The 14,270-nt window shown below is 50.6% G+C and overlaps 1 long non-coding RNA gene across 1 annotated transcript in view; it reads left to right on the top strand.

Moving 5' to 3' along the window:
- The window catches only part of LOC121660313, a 36,866-nt gene that overhangs the window by 13,959 nt on the left and 8,637 nt on the right, over positions 1-14,270 (top strand). The window contains exon 4 of the long non-coding RNA XR_006014597.1: positions 10,842-11,044. This is a non-coding gene — a long non-coding RNA (uncharacterized LOC121660313). The remainder of the gene's footprint in view (positions 1-10,841; positions 11,045-14,270) is intronic.

The following is a 14,270-nucleotide window of genomic DNA, read 5'->3' as shown; positions in this document are numbered from 1 at the left end:
AAGCTCTCTCTCTGCCCATGTTTACACTCTGTGAATCAATACAGTTTGGACTGAGGTCTCCAAATATTTGCAGTTAGCAAATATTGCTCTGTTTTGCCTTTCCAGCTCTCTGCAATTAGCTGGAAAACACTGGTTTGTATCCCCAGTCTTTTCAAAAACAAAAGGGTGCATGTTCAGGTCCCAGGACTTCAGTAGGAGAGCCAGTGCTGCTCATCCAACATCTCTGCTGTGTGCTGGCTCAGTGTCACCCTTGAAAAGAAATGAGAGGAGGAGAGGCTTCCAGCACCCCGAGGCTTAAGCAGGGAGCACTTGGCAGGAGCTGCTAACACAAGTGAAGGATCCCTTAACATTTGAGAGTTGATCCTGTCTTTGCTACGTGTTTTTTTTTTCCATTTGAGGACCCTCTCTCCTTTCCACATCCTCTCCCCTCCCCTCACATTTCTCTTAGTGACCTGATGACATCCAGGTAACTGAGGTGCCTTTCTGATGGTGGCATGAAGGCTCCCATCCAGCCAGCTCACATTTGCAGGTGCTGGACTTTTCCCTTCTTATCTGACAGCAAATGCACTGAAAACCTTAAAAATAATCTGCATTTTAACCATGGTCATGCTAAACAGCTTTTAGGATGTAGTAATGCAAAAGATGCAGTGATGCAAAGACCACTATTGGCAGTTGTTAAATAATTGTGTTTAATTTTCAGTAACAAAGCACACGAAATCCATGTCACATAAACTCTGCTAAGGGTAAGTGCTGCTTTCCTATAAAAATGCACAACATTAATTTAAAGATTGGAGGTCTGCTGACCCTCAGGTTGTTGTACAACCATTGTTATGTGTAAAAACGGATGTGAGAGGCAGCCCAGGTGGGTTTACATGTTTGTGCTGGCAGCAGAGAGCTGCAGCTGCTCGGTGGGGATGGATGGGTTTGAACACGCCTGGCACAAAGGCACGCGCTTCAAAACCTCCAGCTCATAAGGACTCATCCCTGCTCCAGGGGCTCTGTCTGAACCTGACTGCAGTGAGCTGTGCCAGATAAGGCTGGGACACTCACCCTCATCTTGGCTGCTAGTGACTGTGGCACTGACTGCCAGCAGTGGCAGTGGCCACAGAGCCCTGGCCGGTGGCAGCCCTGCCCTGGCACTGGGGAAGCAGCCCCAGCACAGCAAGGGGGCAGCTTGGCTCCGTAGCAGGGGAGAGGAAGAACCTGTTTGGCTCTGATAAATTATGCTGCTCTCCTCAAGCTAAAATGGAGCTTGAGCTGGTACTTTATTTCTCCCACCCAAGGCTCAGAAAATGGAAGCTGTGGTTGCTGGGATGTTTTCCTTTGCCAAGCCTCTGCATGGCTCAGTTTTAGCAAAAAGTAAGCCCAGCCCCTGAGACATCTGTGTCGAGGATGTGGTCCTTGGTAATGGTTCAGCATGTATATGTAAGCCAACACAAGCGACAGGGGTGCAATCCCATTGCACAGCCTCATGGGTTTCTGCCTGGGTTATAGCAGTGTGAAGGAAAAGAGGGGCAGGAACAAGAAGAGGAGACAAGGAGGTGACCCTGCTGTCAGGAGAGCAGAGGCCCAACCCTGCTGCTGTGGTTCATCAGGGTGATGTGCTCGTTTGGACCCTCCATCCAGAACTAGGTCCAGCATCTGCTGGGAGGTGCTGCCCCGCCCATCGTGCCCGGCCAGGTGCTGCTGTGACAGTGGAGCTTTGTCATTCACGTGGTGTTGCACCTTGGAAAGGCGTTTGCTGTGTGTGCTGTTGGTTGTGATACTGGGGATTTTAGAGGGTTTTCTCTTCTGCAATTACCAGAGGGGCTGAAAGGCACAAGTTCTGTAGTATGTGGTGTTTTATCTTCCATCTGTCTCTGGGCTGGAAGAAGCCAAAAAGGGAGTAGAGGATTGCATTTACCCCTTCTCCCAGCGTGGGTTAGGAGAAGCAAAATGATAAATCAGGAGACATTTCAGCACTTACCTCTTGTTTTTACAGAAATCACTATACATTACAAGTGCCTTTGCATATTTTATAGCACTTTAAAAAGCCAGTGTAGCTAATCTGGAAGTTGGCTTGTTCAGAGAAACGCAAAACATGTGCAGCCATAAAAATCCTTCATTTGATGTCAAGCTATTGCATTTTCAAGTGTCTGAAAGGCAATCACAATTATGCATCCAAAGAGTTTGCCTTGACTCACCCCAGCTCCTCCTGGCTGGTGAGAACAAGATCAGCAGAGCTTCTTCAAAAGTTGTGTGGAGTTGTTGCCACATGGGACAGATGTTTTGGTAACAAAGGCAGCTCCATCCAAGGGCTCACCTTTCGAAGAGGGGCAGTGTGTTTTTGAGCAGCTGGGAAAGGAAAGGTAGTCTGGCTGAGAAGGGCAGAAATAAGCCAAGTGACACCAAAAGGTTGGAGGACTAATGATCCTGGAGGAGCTGACATCCCTCTCACATGGAAACATGGCTCATGGAGTTTTGGGGTTGCAAAATGCTGTTCCAGCTCTGGGAGATGGTGAAGGGTTGGATATTCGTAAGTTTTGTCTCCTCTGGTTCTTGCTACTACAAAATCTGTGGGAAGTTGTTATTTTTGGAAAGACTGCTTCTCTCGATCAAGAGGTTTAGCAGTTACTGGTGGTATCTCTAAGATCTGAATATGCATGCACAGATACTCAAGGTGATCACATAAACCCTCATCCCATGGAAAACCAGACAGAAAACTGCCTTTCCAAGTGCTTGACTCAACTGTCACTCTCAGGACTGTTCCCAGGTCCCCTTTTTATCGTCACTTGGACATTTGCTGTGCTTGATTGCTGGAGGGCAGTGTGGGGAGGACAAATGTTGGGGTTAATAGTAAGGGATGCTGCTTGTCTCCAAATGTCTTGCTCTGCCCTGATCCAGGTGATGACCAGGTCATCTTGGTCCCTCTTCTGCTGCAAAGAGAGCTTGGCCAGGCCTTATCATGTTACCAACTTCAGAAATTGTTCCATCTGTGGAAGGAAAGCAGTCTTCAAATGGGGAAGGGGGTTGGGCGTGCTGGGTGTGTGGGTCCAGGCAGGGGGACAGCTGAGGGCTGGCCCACGTGGCAGTGGCAGCCTGTTCAGCTGGAGCAGAGGACAGCAGTGAGCTGGCAGTAGCAGTTGGTGTATTTCCTGCCTGTAACCTACTTAAGGGGAAAGCTGAAATCTGTTGCAGGAACAAGCAGCCAGGAGCATTGGATGCTGCTGGAAGGAGGAGTATGATTCAGCCACCTGAAGGCATCTCCCTGTAGGAGAATTACCTTCCCTATAAAGCAGCAGGCATTGCTCTTAAGTGTTATCAAGCCTAAATCGGTTCCCTAGGTGACATCCCGGTAAGTGGATTTCCCAATTAAGCACATCCCGATTAAGTGGGATGTACTGTAATTACAGAGTGCTCAGCACTAGGAGCAAATCAGATCCGTTTGCAGCAGAAGGGCCAGATTGAAGCTCTTCCCCAGTCTGCAGTGGGCTGTACCCAGGCATTTCTGTAAGCATGGATGTGGGCAGGCAGGAGATGGGATTCTGCAGCCACCCCCGCCATGCCAGTCAGCGTGCTCCCTGCAGGAGGAAGAGGCTGGGAGGAAGCCCTGGTGCCACACATTTTAAACACTCTGATAATGGGAGCATCCTCCTCTTGAGGTGGCACTCGTGTCTCCTGCTAGTCCACAATCTGCTGGATGAAGCCTTTGCTCCTGCCAGAGAAAATACCCATTAGCAGAGATGGCTGCCCCCGCCAGGCAGACAGTACAGAGCCAAATCCCCTCTGCACAGCCCAGGGCAGCTGGCTTTTCTGTCGTGGCTCCCTGCCCATCCTTCTGACTTCCTCTTCAAAGGTGTCCCACTCCCAGCATGAGGCCTCATGGTCCTGGAGTCACACTGGGGCTACTTAAGCCCACTCCTCTAAAGCTTTGTGGTTCCCAGCTGCTACCGGGACATCATGGGGGAGAGGAAGAAGATGCTCCTTTGTTTTTTGTCTGTTAGTGAAAGGAAGAAGAACAGAGCATTTACTGCCTTGGACGGGTCAGAGCAGTTTTAGCTGGATGGGGATATGAAATCTAACTGGAGACCTTCTGGTAATTAACTGGTCAAGGCAACAATTAAACACTGGAGATAGGAGGTCAAGTGTAGATGGGGTGCAATGGGAGGTAAAATCTGTGTCAGGAGGGGTGTGAGGAGCATGACCACTTTGGAACTGGAGCAGAACTCTAGATCTTGAATATGGACCCTCAGACCAGGCCGGTCTCTGGTGTAGAGCCTGTTTTAGCACTCTCAGGGTTTACCCAGCTGCCTCAGGTTCCTTAGTTCCCCCTTGGCCAGGAGGTGATCGGGTGATGCAGCACACTTTCCCTCAGGGCTCCCAGTCCCCTGGGTCATGCGCATCCGTGGCACTCCCAGGGGTCCTGTGCCTACAAGGCAAGATGGTCCAAAAGCTCACACACCTACCACACCCTGTTTTTCACTGGGGCTACAGGGCAGGGGCAGGAGCCTGTCAGCTTCGCAAGGGTGAGACCTGACATTTTTGGGTGACACCTTACATTTTAGGGTGACCTGTTACATGGCTTTTAGCTGCAGACAGAACATTACAGCAGGACAGCAGGGGAAGCTGATGAGCTGCTCCTGCCTTTGAGGAGGTTATCCATGTGGACATGAATTGGCTCTGTCCCATGTGGATGGATTCACACTCCCACTCGCTGGGCTGACCCCACACCACCGCAGCTCCCCGAGCCCTTCAGTGATGCCTCCTTGCCTGCCCCTGTGCTTGTCCCTCTCTCCCCCAGCAGTTTCCCTGCTCCCACCAGGCTGCAGCGTCCCCACGATGCCCATATCCAATCCACCGATGTGCAGCACTCTGTGAGTGCAGTGTCTGCGCTGCTGTGCCACCCCCAGGCCCTTGCATTGCTGCTCCTTCCATACTGCTGGTTTTGCAGTGCCACCCACTGGCAGAGGCTCTCCAGAAATCCTCATCTGCAGCTTTCCTCTGCCACAGGTGATGCTCCTAAGATGAAATATTAGAAGTATAGCTCTGGTGGGTGTAATTCACAGAGTATTGTCCTATGAGTGCTGGTCCTGGAGATCTGGAAACCTTCTGGCATCCTTTCCTGTGTATCTCAGTGTATGCTGAGCCCAAGCTGCAAGGTCACTCTGTGGGCGGAGTCCCGGGTCTCAGCTCGGGCTGTTTATGTTTTAGGCAACTCATCCTGTCTCACCCCAAAGGGCCATCCAGCCCCGAGTCCTGCCTGCAGAGTGGTGGGGCAGGCAGGAGCAAGGGGGTTCCCCTCTCTGCTTGCTGGGTCTGCCAGATTGGTTTATGGAGGTTCTGCATTCTTGTTGCCCTGTGCAGGATAAAACACAAACCCCTGGCTGATAGCAAAACCCATGCTGTGCAGGAGGGAGCATGACTTTCAGCTGGGAGTGTGCACCCAGAGATACAGGCTTGGGAACTTGTGGGAGAGGATGCTTTGGGGCCACTTCATTTAACAATTGCTAGGTCTCCCTGAATTTTCCTTGTCCCTGTCTGACCCCATTTACAGTCTTGTCTACATTGCCAGTCAAGAAACAGGAGGAGAGGCAGCAAAGGGACAGAGCAGTGCAGTTCTCAGGGTTTGAGCATGGTGACTGCCACATGCAGGGGCTGCTGCCAGCCTGGTACCCCATGGGGCAGCCAGAACCAGCCCCTGCCCAGCTGTGATTGCCATGTCCATGCAGCAGCAGTGCACATGGATTGTCAGGAGCTTTCTCCCCAGCCTCCCAGCAGGCAGGGAGTGCTCGTTTTAAATAAAGCCTGACAAACGGCATCTTGGGGGCGTCAAGTCCTGGAGCAGTGTCTTCCGAAAAGTATGAAAAGGCGCTGGAGGGGAGCCTGGCACAGCCTCCCAGATGACAGTAATTAAAGGCTTTTGCACTCAGGCACTGGGAGCTGCTCCTCTTGCAAATTGGCCTTGATTGAAGAGGAAGAGAATGATTAGGCTGAAGGGGAGTGATGGGGGTGGCAGGCGAAGAAAACACGGAGGTAAGTCTCAGTTTGTCTTCTGATTTTTTTTTTCCCTCTTCCTCTCTCCCAAACAGTGTCTGTGTGGGTGGAGGGAGCAGTGCTCCAGCTCCACACAGCCTGGCCTGGCTCTGCCTGAGTGCTCCGGAGAGGTTAAGCTGGAAAGGAGCAGCTCTGCTCTGCTCCTGCCCATGCAGTCCCAGAACATCACCCAGTGCTTCCTGCAGCTGGCGCTGTTCTGGAAAGCTCTCCCAGCTGGACGGCACCAGCGTCACCCATCCTTTTGCAGGGCTGGCAAAGCAGTTAACCCCTGACCTGTGTTATGTTACAGCCATTGCTCCCAGTGAGGGCTGTACCACCATACTCCCGACAAAGTCCAGGGGTTACAGATCTTGCCCCTATTTTAACTATAAAGAGGATATTGATAGATTCAGGTTTTGCCATGATATGTATTTTAGACCCTTGGCTTTTATTAAGTTATCTGAATATATTTAGGTTCAGTGCATAGCCCTGCATCAGCATGAGAGGTTCCTGAAGGGTAGACGATGGCATTACAGAAATATGCTCCCTTCCCTTCCTGAAGCTGTGTCCCTTCCCAGACCCACAATCACCGAAGATGTCCCAGCTCTGACTGGGGTCCTCCAGGGAGCAGTTTGTGTTGAAGTACTTGGGGAAATTACTGTGCTGTGAGCATGGATGCTCCAAAGCCAACCAGATGCTTCCCCATGCAGGGCCAAGGAACTGGTCCAGAATTCAACCAAGAGCCTTTGGCCTCCAAGTCCAAGCCATTAACAGTCGGGTAAAGCAACTTAGCTCAGGCTATGTCAGGACAGAATATCTCTTTTGTCCATCTGTGAAGGGAAGGTAAACAAAGAGTTGATTGAATGTAACTGTAAAAACTCTGACAGTGAGTTTTTGAGCAGTCAGCCTTGCTCAAAGAAGCTGCTGGCCCAGTCTGCAAATGGATCCTCCTGTTTGGGTCCAGTCCTGCAACTGCCAAGCCCAGCGGCCAGACTCCTTGTGGGAAGATGGGGAAGCAGGCCCATGGCTCTGCATTTGGTGCTTGGTTAATATTTGGATAAGTGGTGAGCTGAGTCTAGTGCAGCAATTGCGTTTGTTATAGGGCAATAACTCTGCAGGGTTACCATGAAATTTGACACAGCTTATGTGAAATTCGGGCTGATGCAGTGGCAGAGCAGCAAACCTTTGGCAGGAAAACACCCTGTTGTGCTGGGGCAAACCTTGAATCACAAAGGTGATGTGATTGTAAAAGGATAGATAAAGGTGCTTTACCTGCTGGCTCAGGTGAGGTGTGATGCCCAACTGCCTCTGCGTGCTCTGCCACAGCCCATTCCCAGTCCCTGCAGCAGCACTCAGCCACCCTCAATCCTCCCTGGCCTTTCAGAGGGGAAGCTGCTTGCTGAAGGGAGCAGGGCAAGTGAAAGAGGCACAAACAAACAACCCACTCCAGCTCCTTCAGCAGCAGAGGCGGTTCCTGCGTGAGCAGGGCTCGCAGCACCAGTTCACTCAGCACAGCAGTGTCTGTGCAGCCAGACCCCCATGCACAGCAGGCTTTGTGCTCCTGAGGTCCACTCAAAAATATACTCAAAGCCCACAGATGATCCCTGAGCTTTGCATCCGGCCTCAAATACTCTGCTAAACACTTGCAAAACCGCTCGCATAGCCACACTTGGGAGCGTCACAGGTGTGAGCACCTGTGAACTGCCAGGGGAGCAGCTACCTGATGTTGGGGGATGACAACACCCCAGTTCCATGCAGCCAAGTGGGATCACACTGGCATTGAGGGGGGATCAGTGGCACCACGTTCAAGTGGGGCTGGATGCTCCTCTGGGCAGGGTGTGCTGCTCGTGGTGGTCGCACCAGGTTGCTGCAGGATCATATCCCAGACTGGTTTTCCTTCAGAAGGTGGAGAAGAAGAGAGCACACTTTCTCTTCCAAAGCAGAAGTAAAGCTGGATTCTCTTTCCCCCCCAAAACACCCAGGTTTGGTCCCTACCCTGCTTTGCTAATGCAGGGAGCAACAGCATCTTGCAGCTCCTTCCTATCATCCCCATTTAAACCATCCTGGATCCCAGTTTCCAACAGGCTCACCAGTGGGTTCATTTGATTTTGTCCCAAAAAAAAAAAAAAAAAAAACCTCCAGAAAAGAATTTTTTCATTTCCACATGCTCCCCCACAGCTGCCTGTAAGGCCTGTGCTGTGCTTGGCTGCAAGAGGTTCCCTGGGGCTCACAGGGTTGGGCTGCAGAGGGCGGAAAGCAGGGTCTTTAACTCCCCCCCCCCAATGCAAAAGGCACCTTTGTGGCCCTGCTGCTCCTCTCTGCAGGTTATGCACTGGTGTGACTCGACAGCAGATGACAGAGGTTAGGACAAGGCCTGGGATGGCTGGGATGCTGTTGCCATGGAAATCACCCGGTGTCTGGAATAGCAAGAACAAGAGCAACTCAAAAAGTAATGATCTGTCACATCGATTAAGGGGAGGTTGGAGGGATTTTGTTTGGGGAAAACCTCGTGCTCCAAGTAATATCAATCCATATGCCACATCTCCCTGTTTGCCTTTCCCTGAAGGGCTCTGTCAACAGGAAATAATCTGATTTGTTTTGACCGGGGGTTTCTCCAGGGAGCAGCGACACGGTGCCTGCCCATCAGCTGCGCTGCACAGCTCTGCCATCCTGCGATGAAAGGCACCAAGTCAATGCAATATTCATTCACTTCCTCTTCCCTCCTTCATTCATTTCTTCTTCCATTCATCTGCTTCATTCACATTTCCCCGGCACTTTAATGAGCAGTGCTTAGCCCCTGCAGCCTGAAGAGCCTTCCCCCGGTGCTCTGTGCTGCAGATGGCTGGCTGCAGGCTTAGTGATGCTGCAGGGCGCAGCTCGGGGTGGCTGGAGCGGGGGGTGTGTCATGCCCAGCTGGCACTTGGATCTCTAAACCCCCCACAATACCCCCTGGGTTGTGCTGCTCCATCTTTCACGTCTTGGTGATTTCTCTTTGTTGTGATTTCCATCTCACCCAGCTCCTGTCCTCTCCATGGCAGCCATTGTGACACCAATATCCATGCCCGTGGCAGCCCTCCTGGGGACAGGGGGTGGCTTGGGGGCAGGTGGCATGGCTGAGGAAGCAGAAGGGAGCTGAGCAGGGAACGGGCATTGCTGGAGCACTGGTGCCAAGCACTTGGTGCTGGGCCAGAGCCACAAGCACAAACATCCTCGGGGCTGAGTCACTGCCCACCTGCTCCTGCCACGTTGCTGCCTTTGTGGCACTTGAGGAACATGGGGTGACTTTGTTTTTTCTCTGCCCCATGTCCTGCTCTCAGAGACCAATTCTTCAGGGGCAGGTAGGTGATAGCCCCTGCATGAGCTCCAGGCTTGGGCCAGGGCAGCAGAGCTGTGGGCCAGCAGACACAGGGCAGGCAGCCAGACCCCCGGTGTGAGCCACTTGGGCAACAAGAGGTCACAGCCACGTGCAGAAGCAGGAGCAGGGGTCACCTGTACCAGGCACAGGCAAGCTCCTGGTTTTAGGAGTTTTCCTCAGATAAGCATAGCTCAACCTTCCCATTGGGTTGAGATCTAAGTGCCAGTCTTGGGCACTCATCGGGTGTAGATGGGGGGAACAAGCACATCTGTACCTCAATGCCCTTTTATAACTACCCCAGAAAAAGTTTGTATTTTTCCCCCACTGATATGCAAACATTTCTCTTGAAGAAAAGAAAATGCCTGGATACCGGCTGGGTAGAAATCCAAGAAAGATTAAAAGAAGAAAACCAATTTTCCTATTCATGATCTCAGCAGTGAAGAGCAACCCCTTCCTCCCCCAGCCCCAATCCCCTCTTGCTGGGGGTGAGGGTGAGCTGTGCTCCATCGCTCTCCAAACAGCCAAGTGCATTTCTGAAATGCAGGAAGCAAACAGAAAACATCCATTCTCTGTATAATAGAGAAAGCTTTCTCTTTTGTTCCCTGCTTTTTATCAAGTATCTGCTGCCATTATTGTTACTCACTGGGTTATTACCTCCGAGTGGCTACTTCCACCAGCACAAGCTGGTTTATTGTCTGCTCAGAGCAATTATGGATTGGGATAATTCCTGCCATGCTGTTTCATTGTGGAAGGATCCGCTGTGTTCCGTGGCCAAGGTAACTTGAGGTGATTTGTGCTGCTGAGTTACCCGTCAAGTTAATTAGGAGTGGGTGGCTGGTGCCTCACTGTGTGCTGGGACAGAAGGAGTGGCAGAGGCTGAGCCCAGGCATCTTCTCAGTATTCAAAGGAAAGTTTGTTCAGTGGAGCAGACACCAGGTTAGGTGTTTTCCTCGGACTAATTCATCTTTATTTACTGGTTGACAAAATGTTGGCCAATGCATCCTCCCTCCAAGGGTGTGGGAGCCCATTGCTCGGTGTGTGGGGAGCACAGGAGCGTCCCTGCAGGAGGACTTGCAGTCTGGTGGAAGACACTCACTGTCTGGCTCAGTGCTCATCTAGGAGGTCATTCATTTCCTCGTCCTGTACTGCAAAGACAAGAGGAGGAAAGTTCCTTGGTCTGGGCAGGATTTCCCCTTAGGAACTGCCTCACCTGGCTGGTTGGAGAGGAGAAATAAAATGAAAATGCTTCTCTGAAGTCTGCAATCAAGACCCTGTCCTGATCTCTGTGGAGATCAGAGCCCCAGTGCTGTCATGCTGCCTCTTTGAACTGGGGGGAGTTTCACCCCAGGCAGGAACACCTGGATTCATGGCAGAGGGCTCAGCCTGCAGGTTGCAAAAGTACCTGGTTATTTTCATTCCTTTGATACTTGATCTGCTATCGAAACAACTTATTTCTTTCTCTTTTACTTCCTAGGAATCCCAGCAAACTTGCCACGGGCACGAACATTCATTGGTGAGGCACTGCCAAACCCCCCGAGCTGTCCATACACAAAGGGGTCGGGTCATCCCTCGTGCAGCCCCCCAGCTGCAGCAGGGCTTGGCACAGGGTTTCTGCTGAAGATGTGAGGGTTTGGTCCTGCAGGAGCAGCTGCTGGGTTTTGCAATGCAGATACTCAGGTTGGTAACAATGTGTTTATACATTCACTGTGCAATAAATAAACACAAAAGTGTGACACTTTTAAGCCCTTGCTAAGGCAGTGACAAACGTGTTTTTCCCACAGTTAGTAACCTGTGGATTAGGAAGCCATGGTTTTTATTTATTTTTAATAGCACACCATGAGGACAGATTAGCACAAAACTATAATGCCATCACATGGTCTCCAAATCCTCTGTGCCAAGACCCCATCCAGGTTCAGCACAAGCAGCACTGAGCTTTTCTAAGGAGGTTTGATGGTAAGAAGTGCTTTTCTTGCTGGCTTAGAAACACTAACGAGCAGGGTTGAATTTCTAGAGTTGTATGTGTGCAGAGAACATTTCAAAATGGCATTGTTCAGTTATTTACCCCACTTTTAAGCTTGGACTTCAGAAATCTCTTGGTGTCTGGACTGCACCTGACACAGAGCAGTCCTGCTGGACCCTCTTACCAGAGCTCTCCAGAGCTTACCAGAGGGTTTGATGCTCAGCTCATACCCTGGGCCAGGCCAACATTTGCTCGTTTCCCAGTATTTTCTTGAGCAGAGCATGGCTTCACACTTGCTTTGCTATTCAATCCTGGCTCATCTGAATTCTCAGATATCCCTCCTGAAAGAAATTGATGGTTCAAACTGATCAGAATGGGCACAAAGATTTCACTCCTTTCCTACCACAGGCTGGACCTTAGGAAATGTCATTTGGGAGTCAGGACACAGTAGAAAGCCACCTTCCTGCTGTTCCTCTGCTCTGCCTCTGGCTCAGTAGAGTCTCTAAGGGTCTGAAAGTCTGTCCTGAAGTTTCAAAACAATCCTCCTTGTGTTCTCCCTTATCGGTCTGAGTTCCCAGAGCCACGGGACATGGTATGTGGCCCTCAGCATCTGGGGACTTGGAGGACAGCTCTGCCTTGCCTCATGAGGGGGCAGAGAGCAGGCAGGACTGAGGCTCTGCTGCTGTCCCTGCTGCCTCCTTTTCCCATCAGCCATGGGAGACAAGCTCCCCTTTTCTGCTTAAAAAATTGCCTGGATCAAGGTTTCACAGCTTCTCTGACCATTCCAGAGTGCACTAAGGTAGGATTGATTTTCTCCATGGGTAATGTGGTGCCTCAGTGGATCATGAGATTCCAGGATGACTTGGGAGACACATGGAAGCCAACATCCACCTGCCAGCTGTGGCTGGGCTCCCTCTGTTTCCAGGTAGTTATGTCTCAGGTTCAGACAGGCACCCAGCAGTGGCATCTTGGCAGGGAACTTGAGATCTCCACCAGATGGAAGACAGTGGAGGTCTCCAGAGACTTTTCCTACATAAGGTTGTTGTCTTACATCTCTTTGCCCTCATATTTTTGGCTCCTGGCATGCCCACTAAGCTTCTTTGCCTTGCCCCCAGCTGCTGAAGCAGCCCCAGGGCTGGGCACACTGCCTGCAGGTACCTCCTGAGTGCCCATCTGTATTCATGGAAATAATCCTATCAGGATCTGATGGCATTTGTAAATATTTGCATTTTGTGAGGAAATACCCTGTTTAAACATAGGTTGATATTAATTCCATCTTCTTCGCGTTCCCCCACATCCTTGAGCTCTGTTCACCAGCCCTGGCCCCTGAGACAGCTCTGCTGAAAGCAAATATGTCAGTCTGCACTGCACAGGGAATATTTTAAGGCTCTGAAAACAAAGTTTCTTATAGCAAAGCTGCCAAAAGTGTAACCACTGCCATACTAAAATATCCTCTGCCTCCTACATTTGTAACGTGGGAGTCTTTTATATCCTCTTTACTGTTGCTGAACCATACATTTGTATTGGCAGCAGATGTATATAGACTGGGACCTATTTCAGTGTCATGCAAAAGAGCTCTTAGGTTAAAAGATGCATTACAACTTACTGGAAAGCTTGAAATTAACTGCGTGATGATGCCACACGAAGATAAGGAACCAGCAATTTTATTGAATTATGATTTTATCCATATGGGCTGAAGGTTTGAACTGTGTTAACATCTCCAAAGGCCTCCATTTGCCAAATTAACTATTGAGGTTTTGGGCAACTAGTTGGAGACAGGAAAAAAAAGACCTGATTTAACTGTTTCCAGACAGAAAAGCACTGCCCCCTTCTACACTGTACAGGAGTAACCCAAAAAGAAGGCAGCCAAACACAGCCCCTGCTCCAGCCCTGGCTGGGAAGTGTGACGGATGCAGGGAGGGTACAAACTTCCTTGGTTCTCAGGCACAGTGGCAGGAAAGACTCAGTTGGTCCCTATGAAGCTCTGCTGTGGTTATTATTAATAGCAAACCCATAAATGTCAGTACTTCACTGGTCAAATTCCTCTGCAAGGCTAACAGACCTCTACAGATTTAAGCAGCAGTGCCAAAGGTGTACTCAGACAGACCAGGATTTCCTTGGGTATCTGGCAGTGGCAGGCAAAGGGTTAATGATGGGAAAACACACACAGGTTATGGGGAAGGATAAAGGACTTTTTTCTTAATATATGTTATTTGCTTCACATCTTAGTTCTTGGCACAGCGTCCCCCGCCTCTAATCACACCCTATAACTGCAGTTTAAATCAAAACCCACAAGGCTGGACCAGTTGGATCCAGTTTCTATTAAGCCATTTGAGCTGTGACTGAGCAGACGTGCTGTCACCAAGCCAGTCCCCTGCCTGTGCCTCCACATAATGAGGCTCCCGTGGCAGCCGCTGCTCCCCGCTCAGTGCAGGGGAATCCAGGAAATCCCGGATCGGGATACATCCCCCGGCACCGGCCCTCTCCTCCCCACGTAGCCAGGTGGTGAAGGATGGCCCAGCACAGGAAGAGGCTCTTGCCAGGCTATGGAGCACACCTGAAAAACTTAGGCCATTTCATAGGTCCACAAGAAAAAAAAAAAAGAAAAAACCATAAAGTTCCCAAGTTAAAGTGAAATCCCGTTTTTGTCCTTCCCTGTAATTTGTTGGATCATTGACCCTCTGAAGACCCTGGGTGGTGGTTTTGCTGGGAAGGGCACTGCCCAGCCACAAGCGGGTGTGCAGCTGCAAAGGATGAGATCCCACCTTCTCCATGGGGCATCCCTTCTCCAACAGGCTATGGGTTGGAGCCACAGCTGATAAAATTGCCTGGGAGCCCTTTTGCTCTCTGCTGGTGTCAGTGAGGGAGCTGGTCTCCTGATTTTACAGGTCTACAAAAACACCATTTGCTCCCTAACCTGGCACACCCACTGATGCACATGAG

The sequence above is a fragment of the Corvus kubaryi genome, unplaced genomic scaffold, assembly GCF_017639235.1.
Source record: "Corvus kubaryi isolate FWS band 111438036 unplaced genomic scaffold, C.kubaryi_AGA036_p1.0 124, whole genome shotgun sequence".
Lineage (NCBI taxonomy): Eukaryota > Metazoa > Chordata > Aves > Passeriformes > Corvidae > Corvus > Corvus kubaryi.
The sequence above is the reverse complement of the archived record's forward strand: the minus strand, read 5'-3'. Positions and strand labels throughout refer to the sequence as shown.